This window comes from Eleginops maclovinus, chromosome 5 (assembly GCF_036324505.1).
Source record: "Eleginops maclovinus isolate JMC-PN-2008 ecotype Puerto Natales chromosome 5, JC_Emac_rtc_rv5, whole genome shotgun sequence".
NCBI classification, from domain to species: domain Eukaryota; kingdom Metazoa; phylum Chordata; class Actinopteri; order Perciformes; family Eleginopidae; genus Eleginops; species Eleginops maclovinus.
The window spans coordinates 26,734,544-26,750,702 of NC_086353.1; positions in this window are offsets into that span (position 1 = coordinate 26,734,544).

Below are 16,159 nucleotides of genomic sequence, written 5' to 3' on the forward strand. Positions count from 1 at the left end.
AGACCCTGATGTCATGGGCCCTTAAATACTTTTTCCCATTGACTAACAGTGGGGAAAAGACCTCTGTAAATCAGTGTCATTTTCTTTTTAGCTGAATAGTCTACCCAGTATGAACATTAGAACAGCGTCATTTAAATCATTATGTCCTAAATGTTGAAGGTTTTGGCAGAGCCTTATATTGGAGGCGGGCTTAAGCAAATCTCAAGGGTGCATGTTCTATGGGCCCAGACCAGGGCAATTTTTAAGGCAGCTTACTTAGGTGGAAACGGGTCCTCGCCTCCGGCGGGAGTATCCAGTTCTCGTCTTAAGGTTCTCGAGTTCATACATTACATTTAATCTTACATTAAAACATGATCTACAGATCTGTGGTCATCTATGGTGGGGATACCCCTAAAGGTCACAATAGTTTCGGATGGAAGAAACAAAGAAATAGCATAGATAAAAGAAGAAAATATTTGACACAAGGAAGGAGGAAAAAAGGAGGTAAGGAAGGGAAAGAAGTTAGAACATGAGAGTAAGCAGATTAAGAGAAAAGATAGAGGGCTGAATTGAAGGAGATATATGAAAATCATGAAATATACAATAAATCATTTGGAAATAAAGGAGAACATGTCGGATCTTTAAAAAAGTATTGAGGAGAGAAATTTACGGATAGAAACACAAGTCATGGGAAATGTCTATTCTACATGGACTATACTTTGAAGCCCTTTGCCCTCCCTGTCGCTGACCCATAAACAAACATGTACCCACACCTGCACACACGCACATGCACACGCACACGCACACACAACACACACACACACACACACACACACACACACACACACTAGAGGCACTAATAGAAAGCCGATATGAGTACAAGAAAGAACAGAGCTCGGGGAAATGAGAATCTGGACTAACACTTGATTTTATCCTCCAGTGTTGTCCCCACTGTGGCCTATTGATTTGAGAGACAGAAGAAAAGCAGAGCGGCTGAACAATAAGCGTCTGATGGCTTGAGTGAGGGACGATGGAGGGTGGGGGAGTTAAGAACACACAAGAGAAAATATAAGATGCGATATAAGACTTTTTCTCTGCATGCGTTAAGTATAGCGCTGAGCATGGTCATGGCTCTGTGAGTTATCCGTTAATCCTTCAGCACTGGAACACTAACCTTAACCAATAGCTATGACTGGGCTGTTGATATATTAACCTCAACAAACTTATATTTAAGAAAAGGAATTTCATGTTTTTGATATAGTGTGGAGAACTGAAGCATAAAGTTAGAAACTTTATTAGAACTGTAACATAACTGGAATGATTCTTCTGAGCATATATAATTCCAGTGATATTCAAAATTATTATTCATCAAGAGTTGGGTACCCTAACCCTAACAGCAACCAAATACTGGTGTTTATTGTCTGTGATTCATATGAATGGTTAGCTGTGATTATCCTCTGGGTGAAGGAGGCAATCAGAAGAAATTGAAGAGGAGTGTACAGGACAAAGGAGGAGAATAACAAACATTAATTAAGCTTGTATTAGTGTAACTGCTGTAATTGCTAATTAGTGTGACATTAGAATACAATGTACAGATTTGCCAGCAGTTTTGACCTGACCAAAATGCGCATGTACGTCGACAACAGTGGATGCAGGAAAAAAACACAGCACGTGTACGGCCCCTACTGTGACTGCAAATATTTTCTCAGAAGATGAAGTTCTGGAAAACCTTTCCTGTGTGCCTAAGTGCCGCTATGAGGCTCAGTGGCATCTTGTTGGCATGAAAAAGAGTGGCTGGTCCTGACTCGTCTCTATAGCATACTTTAAAGGTCCCCTATTATGCAAAATGCACTTTTTGCTGTCATTACATAAATACGTGTCCCCGGTGTGTAAGGAGACTTACAAAGTGCCAGAAAATACAACCCTCTCTCTTTTCCTCCTCACCCACATCTCTAAAAATGTGGATACAAACGAGCTGATCCAGATTTGCTGTCCTTATGACGTCATATCGGAAATGTCAACAGTTTTGAGTATGTAAGTCGCTTTGGATAAAAGCTCTAAAAAGTGAAATGTAATTTTTACTGTACAATACGACTGGAGGGATTGAAATTTGTCGGACATCAAGCGATTTTTCTGAAAGTACAGTAAATACTGGATAACGGAAACACTGGTCACAGGAATGTTCCCTGTGACCCCTACCTGACTTTTGCTAGGCCTATCAAGTTTTACGTTTTTACACGGTACACATGATTCGGTTTGCTGTCAGGTCCAATGGCTTTTTAGCTTTGAGCTTGATAATATATAATATATTTGACAGAAGTTAAACTGGTTAGCTCCTACAGTAAAAGCTGTCTGGCCCAGAGATAGGACTACTTTTTGTGACGCTCTGTGTCGTTGAAAGCAAATCAATGTTGTGTTTGGTCATTGTTGTGGGTTGGCAAAGCGTGCTGTGTCCTGGTACTGATCGTTTGTCTTGTCATGCTTAACAGAAAAGAAGTGTAAAGCAACGTTACAATGAATCTTTCTTTGATTGTAATATCTGTTAAATTCAATATTGTATTACTGTTTGTGTCCCTCATCGTCAATGACTTGGGATGGGTGTCTCTCTTGTCTGATTAAGTAGTGCCACAGACTTTGGGTTACATTATAAGGTAATATGTCCCAGTGTGTAAAGTATCAACCCAGTGGCGTTTCCTGCTGTAAGCAAACACTCCATGTTCTCACCATGTTCTCACCATGTACGCTTAACTCATTTGAGCAGAAACTATGGTATTTTATTTTCCTTCCCAGAATCTGCAAACGTACTGACCTCGAAACACCCACAGAAACAGGAGGAAAACAACACAAATCATCTCACTTTTTAAATACCAGAGAGAGCAGAAGAGAAAAAAGAGAGGCCATACATATTCACATCCAGCAGTGATAAGGGCTGCGCTCCAAACATTCTGTTCCCCAGGGAAAGTCCACAATGAGACAGTTCCTCCCTCCTGTTGTTAGGCACTTTTATTCGGCAATATTACTCTCCACACATGCATATTGCATAGCTTAGAAATACTTCTCTATATCATTAGTGTCGCCTACAATATTGTGAATGTGCATAAATGTCTATTGGTGTTTGTGTTTATGCGTTCACACACATGCATGTACTTTATTTATGCACATCCTGTGTGTGTGTCCTTCCCATTCAGCAGGATGCAAAGTGGGGGCATTATAAGCACAATGTTACCACTAAGTAATTGCCAGAAGAAGCCTTGAGGAGCTGACAACATATTAAAACCATAAAGAAACACATCATGATGTTCAATAAAACACATGCCTGATGCATAATGCAGCCCCTTTTTTCCGTTATCCCCCTACCATTGGCTCTTTTTCCATAATTGTCAAATGCAAGTTTTATTATGTTCACAAAAACTGTTAGCTAATGGTTATCACGCACACAGGGAACCATGGGATATATGAAAGAAACAGAAGCAGAAAATGTGCTCTTACACTGTTTTACTGATTTTATATATATTATAGTTTCATCAGGTTTGGATGTCAAAATGTTTTACCCCACAAATGATGGGGCTCTGCACACTGAGTTTAAGCTTCTTCCTTCGAAAGGGGGGTTAGTTTTCCTAAAGTGTAGAACTAAGGGTTTTAAAATCAGTTTTCTTCCAGCAGCCATCGAACAAATGAACTAGTTGTAGCAACGTCACACACTGACATGTTTGAGATTGTGTCAAAATGTAGTTAAAAAAGAGGCAGCCGTAATCAGCTTAATATAAGCAGCTGTTGGAGTGAGAAAGAGAATGAGAATGAATGAAGCATAAATGTAGACTTCCTGATTCAAATGATGCGGTGTGTGTGTGTGTGTGTGTGTGTGTGTGTGTGTGTGTGTGCGTGTGCGTGAGTGAGTGAGCGAGCGAGTGCGTGCGCACGTGTGTGTCTGTGTCGTGGAGTGATGAATTGGTAATTGTTTGCAGTATGGAGGGTTTTATTAAATCTGTGTGCCTGTGTAGGTGTAATTTGAACAGGTGTTCAGAGATACACAAGAAGAGATGAACATTTCAAATGTGAGAAGACAGAAGAAACTCCGACTGAAACACTTTGAATCGCTGTCACCAATCTGTTTCACTAACAAGACAGGCAAGACGAGGAAAGGCCACAATCAAATATCTCTCCGTCTCACACACATATTTGTATGACTATAATTGTCAGAGGTTTTGCCACTGACTTGTATTTATTTTGATTTCTTCACAGGGATAAGAACATATTCAGGGACCGCCTGTGTGTTTATTTCCACACTTAAACTCTATATGCACTCACACTCTGTCACAATTATGCATATAGGTGCATCTCTCATGCATGTGTACACCCTTAAAAGTAGCAGAATGTACACACACTCACACATTCAGAGTGTATTGTTCCCCACATACTGTATACATACTGTACATGCTGTTTATACACAGGAGGCCCTCCAGATCCAATCTGCCAAGTCATCACGAATACTTTAATCCTCTCTCTCCTCGCACTCCTTACCCCTTTTCACACCGTATGATTGTAGACGAGAACTGAAATGCCCTTTTTATTAATATTTTGTATCAACGTTGACATTCAAAGGTTAAGGTATAATACTAGTGTGATTGCACGCATGAGCTAGTGTTAAGTGCAATCTCCACCTGGCTTAATTATTATTATTATTATTTCAGCTGCTGTAACCTTGTCTGTTTGGTAATCCTCGTTTAGCTTTCCTTTATGAGACAGGCATTTCTTGTGAGTTTAGCAAATAAGGTTCATCCCATTTGCTTATTTCGCCTCCTCCTTTTCCAAGCCCCGCCCCCGTTCGACGCGAGCGAGAGACGCAAGGACAGAGGAGTCCTCAGGTATGAATTGGGATGTCCTCGTTTACTCCAGCATCCCTTCGAAACGACGCCCTTTATTGCTGCTGTGTGATATTTTATTCCGAGTCCGGAGCACTTTCTTGGGGCTTGGGGGATAGCCCATGTTTGCTTTCTAAAAAGCTTATCGATAAAGCTAAGTTTGGCCCTTCTGAGAGACATTCAATCAAATGCGGGACATCTATTTGTGGGACAAATAAAAGAACTGCTTTGCAGTCCCACACATAGCGGGACACCTGCTGACCTTAACTGTGGCTTCCTGTTACATTTGAGAATTTAAAAATGGTGCTTTAGTGTGTTTGATAGTGTGTTTAGGATTTGCTATATACAGTGTTATGAATATGTTTTTGATATTCAGAAACTAAAGACATTATTTACACTTCAAAATGTATTTTGAATACAAATAGCATATAGATCTTTGCTCCCATCCTTGTCTACTGGGAAATATAAAAAGAAATCTAAGTTTGTGAACTAACTTGCAAGTCATGCACGTACCCTACTAACAGCCTCAACATAAATCCATGAAAAATGTACAGGGCTACAATCCGAAAATCCAAATATATTCAGGGAATCATGTGCATCCATATAAAGATGAGCACCGGACATTATTCTCTGAATGGGATGATCAGTCTATTTCTGGTGAACATAAAAGAAAGCCTTCTGCCGGATATGCCAGACTCCATGAGTGCATTTAAAGGATTCCAATCTCAATAATTAATCATGATTATTCACAGGATTAAAACACCACTAATTACTTGTATATTGGGGGGAAATAAAACAAATGCAGTTGTTCCTACAGTGGGGACCCAGTCCACTATCTACCACTCCTGTGAATCCTCAAGAACGTTGGAAATACTTTCCCTGTGTTTTCAGCACATTTGAAATTGAACAAGTGCAGAATATTTATTATGGAATAGTTGTGCTGTCACGCAAATACATTTTCCTTCTTCACGCTTTAATGTTTCAGACTAATCGTCGATGTTAACACATTGATGTCGACAGCCCTAAAATACACAAATACATTTAGAGAATATTTCATGTTTACCACTGACATCTTTTCTGCCACCGTATTTCCAGTGTCGCAGTGTTTGTTTGGTGTGGCTTGTACAGGTTACTGGACAAGATGTTATTCCAGCTTAGTAACTTAAAAAAAAAAGTCAGGGCTTGAGGCTGTAGGATTTAAAAAGTGCGAAGAGTTAGCCTCCAGCCATGTTTTATCAGACGCATACAAAATCCCTCTATGTGACCATGCTGCAGGGCTGAAGTCTTCAAACACCATCACTCCCGATTACTGTGGCTAAGTGATTCATAAAAATGATACCTTCAACAGATTGATACGCTCACCGCTCATATAGCTCCATCTGAGAAATGCCAAATACACCAGGAGCAACCTGAGGATGTGTAAGCGCTGCTAATGAGGCTCTCTGCAGGTACCACAATGCTCACTCAGCTTGATTATAATGAGCCGCGGATGTTTAGAACTTTATCAATATTTGACTGAGAGAACCGACTGACAAGTGATACCGGTAACAGTATGCATCTTAACTCAAACGATCACAGACCTTCTCTGCCTTATGTTTGATTGAAATTAACATCTAAGGTATTTAAGAGAACATAATAAATACACGTCAGCGTTATAAGAAGAAATATAGATAAAAAACAATCCTATTGTTGCATGTAGCCTGAGAGCTAAAAGCCAGGGCAAAAAGCCAAACAGCCGCTTTTGAAGTTATGACAGGTAGGATTTAGGAAGATGACACTGTTCAGTGACAGAAAATCAAAGAAAGTGAGGTTTGTACACACATTTGTTAAAATGGGGAACATGCCTCACTTGAATATACCCTTAAGATGAAATGCTGATAGCTGAAGCGCCTGTGTAGTAATCAATCAATTAATCAATAAGCAATATAATGACTGTACCATAACTGGACTATAAGATTCAGTCTGTACATTTTACACTTATATTTCATTTGATATTCCATTCATTGCACTCCTATGTATATAATATCCTGATTTATATTGTGTTAACTTCAAAAGTGTTTAGTTGTCAAACAGTTCATAGATACTTTATCTTCATAGTCATTGTTTCTATATCATTTCTTTGTTACTCTCTAATGCCAGTTTATTTGTATTTTGAGATGTGTATATTTTAGAATTGTTTAGTTTTGCTTCATAATTTATAATTATCTGCAATTGGTGGTTTTGTTTTATGCTGCTGCAACAAAAAAAAAGGAAATCCCCGTTTGGGATTAATAAAGTACTACTTAATAAAAAGCTACAACGGGCAAAAGTGCTTCCATGTGAGAAACACGCTGCACTTTAAAAAAACTGATGCAAATAAAAAAACACAAATGTGCCAAAACATCTTCACCAACATGACAACACATGCAGCGTTTACTAAAGCTCTGCATAAAATAATGCTGGAAACAAAAAAACATTGCTCCTGTAATTCAAGAAGCTCAAAACAACGGAAACGGGGACACTAAAGAGATGCACACAGCTGGGACCGAAGATCTTGTTGAGGTTAGCTACGTTAGTTTTCTAGCTTACAGCAGACCTGCAATGAAATCTGAAGGAATCATGGGATCGCAATGTTAAAATAAGCTGAATAAACCTTATGTTTAGGCAACTTTCCAACAACAGTGGCAGTTGGCAGACTTTATAATCGCCGAACGTCACCGAGCACTTTTTATTGTCCCCTGGTTTCCGTTGTGTTGCGAGCTTCTAGCAGCGTTTTGTATTCGCAGCCTTTTGTTGTGCATGTTCTGTCAAGTTGGTAAAGAAGTATCTTCATTTGCATGTGTTTTGGCACATTTGTGTTTTGTTATTTGCATCATTCAATGCAAATCGATATGATGCAGTGCAAGATGAGTCATTAATTTTACATTTTACAGCAACAGAAGAAAGATGTGGTTATAAACAGATGCTGTAAAGATGTAACAGAAGGTAGCAGAACAGAGCAGAGACACAGGATCAGTGTGTGGAAGAACTGGTGTTTTGGCCACTTTGGTTGCAAGGCAATGAGCCGAGCATACCTCACTAACATATTGTCACCTTTAGGAGTTGTTAAGGCTAATGTGAAAACCAATAATGATCCATTTATAAGAAGCAACATAAGCATTGATTGGTAGACTTGTTTTTGCACACCTGACAAATGGAAGTTCAATATTCACTCTCCATTAGAGCTGCTTCATTTCTGCAAATTGCTGAGGTACATATCTGGCTCTTTAGTTGCTAAATGCTTCAAAATGTATGTATACATTCTTATTATTATTTTTGCTCAGGTAGCGTGTGAATGGTTGTTAAAGTGTTTTCACTGGAACAATATGAGATGGATAAAGCAATGAGATCGTACTAAAAGTAAGGTTTTCGGCTTTTTGGTAAAAAATGTCGAAACGTTACTAAAACCATTATTAACAAATATGGCCTTGTGCAGCTTTAAGTGAATGAAATGTAGGAACAAGAGAACCAAAAACATTCAAATGGAAAATGGATGGAAGCGGCAATAGTTATAAGTAATAGATAACGCACAAATATACTTCAAGTTTGACTTCAAATTACTTTTGTGGTATATGATTGCATACACATGTCATATATAGAACCAAAATAATAACGAGAGAAAGGAAGCGAGAGAATATAGAGTGTGTGCATTCAGTTGTGTGTGTGTGTGTGTGTGTGTGTGTGTGTGTGTGTGTGTGTGTGTGTGTGTGTGTGTGTGTGTGTGTGTGTGTGTGTGTGTGTGTGTGTGTGTGTGTGTGTGTGTGTGTGTGTGTGTGTGTGTGGTTGCTCCATCAGAACAGTTAATGAATGTGGTTACAAGCACCTGACGGAAAAACATTGGCAATCTGTACTGGATGGAACCTTCACACACACACACACACACACACGCACACACACACACACACACACACACACACACACAGTCCAACTACATCCAGGTGCTTGTTACTAACATACACGCAGTTATAGAGCAGGAGAGAGAGAGCTGTAGGCGATACCTTGTGTCCAAGATATCACACTCCGAGTGGCTGCAGGCATCAGTGATACCAAAAAACTGTATGTGTGTGTGTGTGTGTGTGTGTCTGTGTGTGTGTCTGTGTGTGTCTGTGTGTATACGCTCCACTGCCTCCTCTATCAGTCTGTTATGTGGCTTTTTCTCATGGATGTGATTAGCTGCAGACAGGAGCCTGCAGTCCCACACTGTAATGTAGAATAACCTTGCTCGGTTTCAGCCAATGGAAGAAGCCAGACCAACTTCCATCCAATTCCATTTATTTTAAAAATCACATTTCATTTTGGCATTTGGGGGAAAAAAGGAGAAAAGCTATCTAAGCCAGAGCTTTATTTGTATTCAGTATTTGTGGCGACTCATCTTCAGTGTGGTGTAATAACACACTGCGGCCTTTAACTCTAACTTTAGATAGTATTTCTAACTCCAACTCATACCTGTTAGATAAGACTGCATGCTATCTATCAAAGGTGGATCCAGGTCACTGCTACTTTAATTTTCTAAATGGCTAACCATTTTCCAAGATGGCCGTCATTTCCAGCCAAGGAAATAATATTGCACCAGAGAAGTTATATCGCTTGATCAATTTTGGTGATTTTGTTATTGAATTATACATTTTCGATTATGAAGAAGTCAAATTTCAACAATTTAGAAATTTCGTCAGAGCATTTGGTGTCATTATACTACAAATAGTTTGATTCCATACAACAACATATTTTATTTATTTGTGTGTTTGTTACGCTTAATTGACATGTATTCATTACACCTCTGGTACAAAAAAATACACAGATGACAGATATGAATTATTGTTGTGTTATAATAAGTTGTAAGATAAGACTGTTGATCACACGTTACAGGAGCACAATAGACAAGCTAAATTACTGTTTTAAATCAAATTCATTAAATGAAAAAAGACACAAAAAATGATTCCAAATATAAATTAGAGCAATATTGCCTAAGGCCATATACTTCACGTTGTACAAAATCAAAAATGCAAAGAGTAATAAAGGCCACAGCGGCTCGACCACACTTTCTCTGTCAGTGTGAGGAAGTATGAGGTAGAACCTGAGAAAGATATGACTCTCTCTAGCCAACCTCTAACTGAACACCTTTTCTCTGTGGAGACCGATGAAAGTCATTCTAGGAAAAAGCCCAGAGTCAGACAGGAGAAAGTGGGCCAGGGAAGTAATTGAAGTAAAAGGTAAACCTCCACACTCAATCAAAAAATAAATGTGTGAAAGCCCTGAGGATCCCAGATCGATGAAATATAACAGTATAAATGCGTCCACGGGGGGGCTTTGTCCTTTCATAACTTGAAATGATTTAGCTGACACTTCACTCCACAGCTCTGTCTCTGGTCTCTGTGGCAGGGCATGCTCCATGGGACAGAAGCTGAGGAGAGGGCTTTCTTTATAAAAACAGACTTTAGCACAATGGTTCCGTCTGTGTAATCTACTCATCAGATACACTTTATCTTCAAATTTACAATTAGTTGTCTTATATTCATTCATTTCAATGTTATAGTATAGTTTTTGATATGGACCACAGTCTGTAGAATGAAAGAGCTTTGCAGTTAGCTTAACATTGTCGTCAAAAACACCTAGGAGACAGCAGCTGCGGTTAGGGATGTTTTTGCATTATTGCTAGGTTAACATTGAAATCCCTTTTTAAATGCTAGTGCAGTTGGCATCAACATTATTTTAGTTTCCACACATAATTGTTGTAACTCATGTTGACAAGGCAAAGTCCTACAGCATGACAGTAGTCAAAAAGTATTCTACCATTCACAATGTTTTTGGTAATCTGAGCAGTGCTGTAAAACTAAAATATCAGCTGTTCTATCAACTTGTTAAAAGAGTCCAGTGCATCATACTGTATATGTGTTGATTCCTCTTCCTGTCTGTGTAAATTACTGTTATTATGTGTATCATTGCTACATGTCTACCTATCAGCATTCTCTTGAATTGAGAATAATTATTATTTTAAATTGTCAGTTGATACTAGTTGTGCTGGTCAGATGGCTAACAGTTAATGAAGCTCCAGAATGGCTGTTTAATTCTGATGAATATTGAAAGCACAAATTAATTATCACAACTATTACGTGATTGACTGTGCAGCTGTGCTGATGTAGCATTTGTCAGCAACAACAATATTGGAGTCTAATAAATGAGAGAAATTATTTGTCAGGAAGTGTTTGGGTGTCTGCCATGGCTTGTAGCCAGGCTCAGCAATATGGTTTGGTTTCTGGCAGGGAATAATTTCTGTCACTGTGTTCTGAGCTGAGGATCCAAACCCACTGGCAGTGTGTGCAGCACACAGACATACTCTGACAGGTTGTAACGTCCCTCTCTTTCATTGCTCCCTCCCTCATGTCTCGCTCAGCTGCCCTTCTTAACGTCTCCTCTTTATCTTTTCTTAATCAGCCCTCCATTGTTTTCCTTTTGTTTTCAAAAACCTTTGTGTATAGAGATGATGAATGGACATCTGTTGACGTCAAGTTAGGTAAATGAAAAGATCTCTGCGACTTTGTTTTTTTTTCAAATAAATAAAAAAGTATAATAAAGTGATTGTATTATTATGACTACGTTTTAACATGTGATGCTGATCATATGATAACAATTATAGGATAAGAGGCCAGAGAAAATGTGATCAAAATTTGAAATCCGGACATCTGTATGTTTTTACAGGCAGATGCATTATGACAAACTAAATCCTAATTCATAATTTTATTTAAACTCCAAACCAAACTAAACCAAACATCCACAGTTATATTGAAATCAGATTCCTCTTCCCTTAATAAAGCTGATAGCTTAAGGGCACATTTCCTCAAACATTAAAAACGTAACAGTCACTCCACAGTGTACCAGCTCATTTCTGTGTTCTGTGTTTGCCAACATTTTGTTTTTATAGTTTTGCCAATATTGGAATTCTACACTGTCGGACCAAGCTGCTAGCATTGAGTTACCCCCACTTGGGCCTAGCGGCAGTAAGCATCAATGCTATGCTAATGCTAGGCTAACCAAGGTCGAGTGATTTATAAAATATGCATAAATAAAAACAAAGAATGCTAACTAGGTAAAATGAGATAAGATAGACTGGTTTTGGCCATATTATGTATTGAAATGTAAACAGTTCTGTTTCATATGGGTGTCGAGAGATGTATCCATAGATTTAGTCTCTTAATGTTGCAGTCAAAGTTCATCAGATTGATCCCTTTAAGATCACATGGCCAGGATAACAAATACATTTGGACCTATACTACCTATGTCCATATTTCATGTTGTGTATTCTTTAGATACTCTATCCAGACATACAGCTAAAAAATTAAGAGAACACTCCATATGTTTCTTAAATCTTTATCTCTACATGTATGGCAGCCATTCCAGTTTTTGTTGAATTCCAACACAGAGAAATGTTGTCGGTAGTTTATAAAATATAATACAAATAAATAAAAAATCATGTAACTCAAAGACAAACCTATGACTAGTAAAACAAGAGGAACTGATAATGCTGCAGTGGTCCCTTCATTTTTTCCTGAGCTATATATATTTTTGAAATACAATTACGGAGCTGGGCTAAGCCCCCAATGTTTCTAGATCCAAGCAACGCCCCTGGTGCAGTGCATTGCATTCTGTTGATTTCATATAATTACAATATCCATATTCATGTGGAAACACAGAACATAACAGATAGATCTCAACAAGTGACCATGATACATGTGATATAAGCCCTAGCAGTGTTCGGTAGTATTCTCTCTGCCTGTTTAGGTGTCTGTAGGTCTGGGCTCATGTATGTTTGCAGCAGTCAAAGTATAAGAACGTTCAGTCTTCTGGCTTCAGCATCAGCAACAGTCCCGCACAACATCCAGCAGCCCCGAGCCCACTGGTGTCAGATAAACAAGGTTTCAAGGTTTCAAGGTTTTTATTTGTCATATGCACAGCAGATACAGCGTATATGTTGGCAATGAAAATCTTATGTCGCGTGCTCCTCCAACAACTCAACATACATGGTGCAAAAGATAAATAAAATAGTAAAAAAGAGAGAAGAATATTTACAATATCAACAATACAGATTTGAGGAGGTGAAATATATATATGTGGAATACATTGAGAGTATTTAAATACTTTACACTGTTGAATGAGGAGGTATGGACAGATGCATATATTATGTATAACAGATGTATATGGCAGATATGTATAATATATAGATATGTGTACTATAAACAGATATGTATGGCAGATGTGTATAATATATATATATATGTATGTGTGTACTATAAACAGATGTGAGTAGACATTCACACAGCTCAGGAGTTCAGTAGTCTTATAGCCTGTGGTATGAAACTGTCTCTGAGTCTGGTGGTCTTGGTCCGGATGCTGCGGTACCGTCTGCCAGACGGCAGCAGACAGAACAGATTGTTGCTGGGGTGATGGGGGTCCTTTAATATCCTACCGGCCTTCTTCCTACACCGCTGGGTGTAGAGGTCCTCCATGGATGGCAACTCCGTCCTGGTGATGTGCTGAGCAGTTTTCACCACCCTCTGTAGAGTCTTACGGTTGAGGGCGGTGCAACTGCCATACCAGGCGGTGATGCAGCCAGTCAGGATACTCTCGATGGTGCACCTGTAGAAGTTGCAGAGTATCCTGGAGTCCATGTTGAACTTCCGCAGCCTGCGGAGGAAGAAGAGCCGCTGTCGAGCCGTCTTGGATATGACCCTGGTGTGATGTGTCCATGTCAGGTCCTCACTGATGTTAACCCCGAGGAACCTGAAGCTGCTGACTCTCTCCACAGGAGTCCCGTCGATGGTGATGGGTGTGTATGCTTCTCTCTGCCTCTTCCTGTAGTCCACAATCAGCTCCTTTGTTTTGCTGACGTTGAGATGGAGGTTGTTGTCCTGGCACCAAGATGTCAGGGCTCTGACCTCCTCTCTGTACGCCGTCTCGTCGCCGTCTGTGATCAGGCCGATGACGGTCGTGTCGTCAGCAAACTTGATGATGGTGTTGGAGCTGTGTGTGGCCACGCAGTCGTGCATGAACAGGGAGTAGAGGAGAGGGCTGAGCACACAACCCTGAGGGGCTCCGGTGTTGAGGGTCAAGGTGGAGGATGTGATGTTCCCCATCCGCACTGCCTGGGATCTGCCCGTCAGGAAGCTCATGATCCAGTCACAGAGGGCGCTGTTGAGCCCAAGGTCCCTGAGCTTAATGATGAGCTTGGAGGGCACAATGGTGTTGAATGCTGAACTGTAGTCAATGAACAGCATTCTCACATAAGTGTTCCTCTGGTCCAGGTGGGAGAGGGCAGTGTGGAGGGTGAGGGAGATGGCATCATCCGTGGACCTGTTTGCTCTGTAGGCAAACTGCAGGGGGTCCAGTGAGTCAGGGAGGGAGGAGGTGATAAAAGTTTTGACTAACCGCTCAAAGCACTTCATGATGATGGAGGTGAGTGCAACTGGGCGGTAGTCATTGAGGCAGATGGGTTTTGTCTTTTTGGGGACAGGGACAATGATGGACTCTTTAAAGCATGTGGGGACTACAGACTGGAGCAGTGACCTATTGAAAATGTCTGTGAACACATCTGCCAGCTGAACTGCACACACCTTGAGAGCACGGCCAGGGATACCATCAGGTCCTGGAGCCCTGTGTGTGTTGATTCTTTTCAGAGATCTACACACATCTGCACTGGTTAAAACCAGTGAGCAGGGATCCTGGGCCTTTGGTGCCTCCACAGCCGGGGGCTTCTCAAAGCGTGCATAAAATGTGTTCAGTTCATCTGGGAGAGATGCAGACACTTCCTCAGCACCACTCGTTGTCCTTTTGTAGTCTGTTATTGTTTTTAGTCCAGACCACATATTTCTGGCGTTGGAGCCCTTGTAGTTCGACTCCACCTTGTCCCTGTATTGTCTTTTCGCACTGCTAATAGCTCTCCGGAGTGCATACCTGGAATTCCTGTACTCATCCAAATCACCGCCGCTGTGCGCGATGGCCCGTGCTTTAAGTTTAGCTCGGACCTCGCCGTTTATCCAGGGCTTCTCATTTGGGAATGTCCGTACAGTAATCCGCGGCACGACGTCATCGATGCATTTGCCGATGTAGCAAATCACCGCGTCAGTGTGTGTGTTTATATCGTCCTCCTCAAACACACACCACTCCGTGATGCCAAAGCAGTGGCGGAGAGCAGAGTCAGACTGCTCGGACCAACGCTGCACTGTCCTTGTCACAGGTCGGTCCCTCTTCAGTCTCTGCCGGTAAACAGGGAGCAGAAGAAGAGATATGTGGTCTGACTTGCCGAAGGGGGGGCGGGGGAGGGCTTTATATCCATGCCGGAAAGGAGTGTAAACATGGTCCAGTGTATTTCCACCGCGCGTGGGGCAGCTGACGTGCTGATAGTATTTCGGCAGGACTTTCTTCATGTTGGCTCTGTTAAAATCCCCGGCCACAATAAATGCGGCCTCTGGCCGTGAAGTCTCTGTCCTGTCGATAATCCCATACAGCTCCTCCAGCGCTGTGTTGTTGTCAGCGTGCGGCGGAACATACACTGCTGTTAGAACAACAGATGTGAACTCCCTCGGCAGATAAAAAGGCCGGCATCCGATCATGATGTGCTCTAGGCTGGGAGAACAGTCCGAAGAAATGATCTCCACATCTGAGCACCAGTTGTTGTTGATCATGAAGCAGACACCTCCTCCCTTGCTCTTCCCTGAGTTTATTGTCCGGTCCTGGCGGTGAATGGAGAATCCGTGTGGAGCAATGGCGGCGTCCGGTATCGTGGGGTCGAGCCAAGTCTCCGTGAAAACCAAAACATTACAGGTCTTAATGTCCCGTTGAAATGCCACCCTGCTACGGAGTTCGTCCAGCTTATTATCCAGGGATTGGACATTTGCCAGAAGTAAACTCGGTAGAGGAGGCCTGTTTTCACGTTTCCTCAGCCTGACCAGGACCCCGGCCCGGGAACCTCGTGGTCTCTTCCTCCTGCGCTCCACAGGTAGAGCTCCAGCAGGTAAACACGGAGACTCTCCATTGTTTGCAGGTCGTCGTGGATTATTGCTGTCCACCAGCGACCTGATGTGTAAAAGTTGTTCTCTATCATATTGGATGATAGGGCTCGCTTGGGCGGTTTGCATGTTGCAAAAAAAAAAGTTAAAAACAACCAACAAAGTAAAACAATAAAAACACTAAGATGTGGAGTTGTTGAGGAGCTCGAGACACGGCAGCCATCCTCGGCGCCATGACAGGCAGTCATAGTGAATTCACAGCGCCATCCATAATACATACAACACATTACACATGAAAAG